Below are 7421 nucleotides of genomic sequence, written 5' to 3' on the forward strand. Positions count from 1 at the left end.
CCAACACACACACACACACACACCCAACACACACACACACACACCACACACACACACACACACACACACACACACACACACACACACACACACACACACACACACACACACCCTTCCTTGCCCCTGCATAATGCCCATCATGAAACCCAAATCCTCCACCTCCCCTTATCCCAAGTAGCCCCTGCTTTCCCAGCCCCTGGTCTTCCTCCCTGCCCCAAGCAGGCCCTGAGCAAGACCAAAGCCCTCTATCCCCCACTCCACCTCCCTTCAAACCCCTGTCAACTACACCGCAGGAGGGCGTGCCCTCTCCCCAAGCAATCCCTGCTCCCTCACCCCAGGACTTCTTCCTGCCCCAAGCAGGCCCGAGGAAGACCTAAGCCCTCCACCCCCACTCCACCTCCCCCTGAACCCCTGGCAACTACCTCACAGGAGGAGGAGCCTACCCAAGTAGCAATGACCATAGAGTAGCAATGACCATAGAACAACCTCCTACACTTGTAGGGAGTGTGGGTGAAATTGGATATAAGAAAGTGAGCTTCAAGGTAATGTACTCAAACATTGATGGGATTACCAATAAAGCAAGTGAACTGGCAGAAAGGGTGCAAGAAGAAAACCCTGATGTAATAGGACTAACGGAAACAAAATTGTCAGGAGTCATAACAGATGTTGTGTTTCCAAAGGACTACTATATAGTAAGGAAAGAGAGGGAAGGGAGAGGAGATGGAGGAGTGGCCCTGCTGATAAGGAAGGACTGGAGTTTTGATGAGATGGAAATTCCGGGCTGTGACGGATTCAGAGATTACATAACAGGAACTATAACAATGGGTGGACCTAAGATAATAGTGGCAGTCATTTACAACCCTCCCCTAAATGACAGAAGACCTAGACAGGAGTTTGATAGGAACAACATGGCAACCATTAATATAATAGAGAGAGCAGTTTCAGTGGCCTGCAGGAATGGCTCAAGACTCTTAATCATGGGTGATTTCAACCATGGAAAGATAGACTGGGAGAATGGGGACCCACTTGGAGGTGCAGATACGTGGCGAGCTAAACTCTTGGAAGTGGCAACAAGGAATTTTCTGAGCCAGCATGTCAAGGAACCCACAAGAATGAGAGGCAATGATGAATCAGCTAGACTCGACTTGATATTCACCCTGAATGAGTCAGAAATAAGTCAAAGTTGAAGCCCCATAGGAATGAGTGACCACAGTGTACTGACCTTTGAGTACTTGGTGGAGGTAGGGATAACCTATCCAAGGATGAGAGTGGAGGGGAAAAGACTGAATTACCGAAGATGAAAATATGACGAGATGAGGAACTTCCTCAGGGGAATACCATGGGAAACAGAACTTAGAGACAAGAATGTGCAGGTCATGATGATTGTCACTCAAAAGTGCCAGGAAGCTGCAGACAGGTTTATCCCCGGTCAAAAGGAGAAAACGAAAAAACAGAAAAACCCATGGTTCAACCAGGAATGTAAGGTAGCGAAACAACTGAGTAAAAGAACATGGAGAAACTACAGAAATAACAGAACACCAGAGAGCAGGGAGAGATACCAGAGGGCCAGAAATGAGTACATCAGAATGAGGAGGGAAGCAGAGACAGTTTGAAAATGACATCGCGAGTAAAGCCAAGACCCAACCAAAGCTGCTCCACAGCCATATCAGGAGGAAAACAGCAGTGAAGGAACAAGTGATGAAGCTGCGGAAAGGGGAGAACAGATACACAGAGAATGACAAGGAGGTGTGTGAAGAACTCAACAAGAGATTCCAGGTCTTCACAATAGAACAAGGAGAAGCCCCTGCACTAAATGAGGAGGCGGCAAACCAAGCAACCTTGGAGGAATTTGACCTCACCAGTGATGAGGTCAAAAGGTGTCTGCTGGAGCTGGATGTGACAAAGGCTGTTGGGCCTGATAGAATCTCACCATGGATACTAAAGGAAGGTGCAGAAGCACTAAGTGTGCCCCACTCTATGGTGTATAACAGGTCGCTGGAAACAGGAGACTTACCAGAAAGTTGGAAGACAGCTAACGTGGTCCCAAAATACAAAAATGGTGACAGGCAAGAGGCACTGAATTACAGGCCAGTTTCCTTAACTTGTATACCATGCAAGGTGCTGGAGAAGATCGTGAGGAAAAGGCTCGTAGGAGCATCTGGAGGGAAATAACTTTGTAACGCACCACCAACATGGGTTCAGAGATGGTAAATCGTGCCTCACAGGTTTATATAATTTTATGACCAGGCAACGAAAATTAGGCAGGAAAGAGAAGGGTGGGCCGACTGCATTTTCCTAGATTGCCAAAAAGCCTTTGACACAGTACCCCATAAAAGGCTGTTAAAAAGTTGAAGCAACAGGCAGGAGTAAAAGGGAAGGTGCTCCAGTGGATAAGGGAGTACTTAAGCAACAGGAAACAGCGAGTAACGGCGAGGGGGGAGACATCAGAGTGGCGAGATGTCACCAGCGGAGTCCCACAGGGCTCAGTACTTGGACCCATCCTGTTTCTAATATATGTGAACGATCTTCCAGAGGGTATAGACTCAATCCTCTCGATGTTTGCTGATGATGCAAAAATTATGAGAAGAATCAAGACGGATGAAGATAGACAGAGACTACAGGATGACTTGGATAAACTGGAGGAATGGTCTAGAAAATGGCTGCTAAAGTTCAACTCGGGAAAGTGTAAGGTGATGAAATTAGGCGAAGGGAGCAGGAGGCTGAACACAAGGTATCATCTGGGAGGGGAAATCCTGCAAGAGTCAAATAGAGACAAGGATCTGGGGGTTGATATCACACTGAACCTGTCCCCAGAGGCCCACATCAAAAGAATATCATCAGCGGCATATGCTAGACTGGCCAACATAAGAACTGCCTTCAGAAACATGTGTAAGGAATCTTTCAGAACCCTGTATACCACTTATGTAAGACCAATCCTGGAGAATGCAGCTCCAGCCTGGAGTCCATACCTAGCTAAACACAAGACAAAGTTAGAGAAGATTCAGCGGTATGCCACAGGCTCGTCCCGGAACTGAGAGGATTGAGCTACGAGGAAAGGCTAAGGAGCTGAACCTCACATCCCTGGAAAACAGAAGAGTAAGGGGAGACATGATAACCATCTACAAAATTCTCAGGGGAATTGACAGGGTGGACAAAGACAAACTCTTCAGCACGGGTGGGACACGAACAAGGGGGACACTCTTGAAATACTTCAAGAGTCAGAGAGAGAGAAAGACCTGGGGGTTGATATCACGCCAGACCTGTCCCCTGAAGCTCTTATCAAGAGGATAACATCAGCAGCATATGCCAGGTTGGCTAACATAAGAACGGCCTTTAGAAACTTGTGTAAGGAATCTTTCAGAACATTATATACCACATATGTCAGACCAATCCTGGAGTATGCGGCTCCAGCATGGAGTCCATATCTAGTCAAGCATAAGACTAAACTGGAAAAGGTTCAAAGGTTTGCCACCAGACTAGTACCCGAGCTGAGAGGTATGAGCTACGAGGAGAGACTACGGAAATTGAACCTCACTTCGTTGGAAGACAGAAGAGTTAGGGGGGGACATGATCACCACATTCAAGATTCAAGGGAATCGACAGGGTTGATAAAGACAGGCTATTTAACACAAGGGGCACACGCACTAGGGGACACAGGTGGAAACAGTGCCCAAATGAACCACAGAGATATTAGAAAGAACTTTTTTAGTGTCAGAGTGGTTGACAAATGGAATGCACTAGGAAGTGATGTGGTGGAGGCTGACTCCATACACAGTTTCAATTGTAGATATGATAGAGCCCAATAGGCTCAGGAACCTGACCACCTGTTGATTGACGGTTGAGAGGCGGGACCAAAGAGCCAGAGCTCAACCCCTGCAAGCATGATTAGGTGAGTACACACACACCCCCAACGCACACCCTTCCACCCACCCGGTCCACACCAGCAAACCTGACTGACTTCACAAGACATCCGTCGCCACTAGGACCCGTTGAGGGGTTTTAACAACAACGAGGCACGACAAACGCCTGAAAGGTCGGGACTCGCCCCATGGACTGCCATGCTTTCACCAAAGCCGACGTCTTTAAGATCCTAAAAGAAGCCATCGGATTACACCCATCGATCTTGATCAAGGTGAGAAAATTTGCTCTATTTCTTGTGTGGAGGATCTCTAAAAACTCCCAAAATTCGATTGCACGCTTCGCAACGTGCATCACTTCTTCCTCTTCCCAAGTCAATACACCACCGACCGAACAGTCTTTATCAGCGGGACCAGCCACTGGATCAGACCGAGAATAAACGGAGATCATTACCAACATCGAGGAAGAAAACCCGAACCTGGGGGTATTCGGTGTTATATTCTGCAGCAACGATACCGACGATGACTAGCACACCACCATGAAGATATCCTTCACCACCTTAGCCTCGGCTAATCACTTCTTCCAAGTGAAGAAGGAACGATTCCACGATCTCCAACAGTGCTTTCGGTGCAACCATTACTCCCACCCCACCAACAAGTGTCGGCACCCCATCCAGAAGTGTTGCCTTTGTGCCCAGGACCATCATTACCCCATCTGTAAATCAACAACCCATCGCTGCCTTCTCTGCAACGGCAATCAACCTGCAATTTCACGCCGCTGCTCACGCAGACAGGAAAAGTCAAGGCCCAGGTTGAAACTAAGAAAGCCAACCCTCCTATTCCCGTCACCAGAGCCCCTGACGTTATACCCATCACCACAGCTCTCACAACCAACCAGATTCCAAGTCTTACCCAAACAGTGGCTCCTCCCACCAGTCAACCCAGCCTCACAATGGGGGACCCAAGGCCAAACTAGCACCCTGGCCACCTCTTTAATCATGTGCCGGCATTTTCCCTGTTCTTGTACGATTAGCGGAGAGGCTTACCGGACCCAACAACCACCGATTCATCAGGGAACTGAATGTGCTTGTACGTAGACAATGGCCTGGACCCTACCACAGCCCCTGACGCAAGTCTCACTACCTCCCCTACCACACCGGGAACTTTCACAAGGTCGACTGCTATGTCGATCTCAACTCAGACGTCAGCTCCACTAAAGACCCAGGCTGCACAAACAGCAGCATCCTCCAATCCAGCCCCAAAAGCTACCACCATCACTGTCTCAGCAGATGCACTCGTAGACGTGCTCTCCTCCGACCACAACCACCACCACCGACGTGACCGAACCAGCTTCTACCATAACTCATCGACTCTACAGCCAACCTCATGCTGAGAGACCAAAACCACCAACAACGAACTACGTCACGATCTCCTCAGACTAGAAATTTCAGTAAGAGCTCCATTGTCACGACACTTCCCCGACTCCATACAAGATCTCCTCATGGAGGGCACTTCACCAAACTCAAATGACAACACAGCTATGTCAACTAGCTGCAAGACTAAGAAAATTGAAGACCTCGAGGCCTGTATTAACTTACCAGCACTATAATTGTTATAGCTTGCCCTCTGTGACCACCCCCCTTATCCCCCCCCCCCAAAAAAAAAATCCATCCATTTACAGATCTCCAGTATCAGCTATTGGTAATGTCTCCAAAGGACCTCCACTTACGGGTGTATAATGCCCGTGCCACCTCTTGGATGGGTTAATTTTTATCAATCAATCCATTTGGTCACAACTCACTACTTTCTCACTACACACAACACCTCATCACTCCATGTCACACATCCATCTTGCTGCTGACCCAAGATCCTATTGTGCAGAATCCAACTACACATGTTGCATAGGGTCAAGTTCCGCCTCCACGAGAACTTCGTTCTCTCCACTGCCGAGATTTTAGTCCAAATCTCCGCCCCCAACGTATCACCGGCCGACATCCAGATGACAAGAAAAGGTGTTCACCTGGTCTTTTCCATTGATTCGAACCAAGAAAAGATATTTACTACCACCGCCACGACGGCCCGGCATGATGCTGGCATCATCCTCACGCCACCACCACGGTACTTGGCAGACAGGACCGGTGTTCGCCAGGAATAACCAGTACATGAATCATCGACCAGAGCGACGACGACGACATCCTTCCCCAGCATCAACGAATAGAACTCGACGCTGACTGATTAGAAAAGCTGTTGAGGAATGGGACTCACTAGTGAGCATTCTGCATCTACGTCCGCCTCCAAGATAATGTTAATGAAAACAAGATTAAAACCAGTACACTAAAACAGAAGCGATAAATAAACAAGGAAAAAGGAGGAATCCCCTCCTATATTTTAAACTGAGACCCAAATATTACAAACAAGCTTATCGCAAATAACCGAACTCAATTACGGGCTCACCATAGCCCGTGCTACATGGACACTTCGTTCTGAGTAGCTAAATCTGAAAACAACAACAACAACAGCTTCATCCCAATCGACTTGAGAATGGTCCAGGACGGACCGAAACGTCGTCGTCCCTTCACCTTCTAGTGTGTGGTCTGGTCAACACCCATATGACCATTTTTCACCTTTGGACATTTCCCTGCGGTCGCTTGTCCCTCGATCGTACGATCGAGGGACAAACGACCGCAGGGAACGGATGGAAAACAAGACACGCTCGTCCTGGAAGTCAGGACATTCAACAAGGATATGCACAACCTCAAGAGGGACAATGCAATTTGGACAATAAGGAGCAGGGCGGCGCTCCAAGTGACCATGTGTTAAGCAAGTATGTCCAATATGCAACCTCGCCAGAGCCGTTTCCCATCGCCGGCTATAGGGTAGGACGACGGCCACGAGGACACAGAACTCTAAGAGCACGCAGTTTTTTTCCATTAACAGAAGACTAACAAGCCTGCCAACGGGTATGGATGGAGGAGCGGATAACTGGGTAAAAATCTGATAAGGAATACCTTTACGAAAGATGGGACAAGAGCGGACAGCTTCCCTGGCGGCAGTTTCCGCACGCTCATTTAAAGAGACACCAATATGGCTGGGAACCCAACAAAACTCGACCGACAAATTTACTGTGAACAAGAAATAGCCAATGTTGGATTTTGACAACCACTGGATGAACCGGATTAACCCTTAAGTTGCGCAACACATCATATGATGGGTTGAGTGACTTGCTATAAATTGTGTATCCCATCATATGATGTATTGGAGTACTACGCAAGATTTAAACGGCCTGCGGATACACGGGGTTCACCTCGCCTTCATCAGGGCTCTTGTAAACAGACGCCATTTTTTTTTTAAATCGTGGGCCAAATTCCCGGGTGTGAGGGCCTCAGTATTGAGTGAGCCACCAAGCCTGACGCATGCAGCATGAGCTCGCAGCACTGCTGTTCAGCTTGTGACCACAGCATCGCCTAAAAGTGCCATAATATACATGTTCATGCAATTATTTAGCTTTGATATTATTACAGAAGACCCCTGACTGTAAAAATTACCAGGATTCTGATAATAGCA

Source organism: Procambarus clarkii, unplaced genomic scaffold (genome assembly GCF_040958095.1).
Source record: "Procambarus clarkii isolate CNS0578487 unplaced genomic scaffold, FALCON_Pclarkii_2.0 HiC_scaffold_115, whole genome shotgun sequence".
Taxonomy (NCBI): domain Eukaryota; kingdom Metazoa; phylum Arthropoda; class Malacostraca; order Decapoda; family Cambaridae; genus Procambarus; species Procambarus clarkii.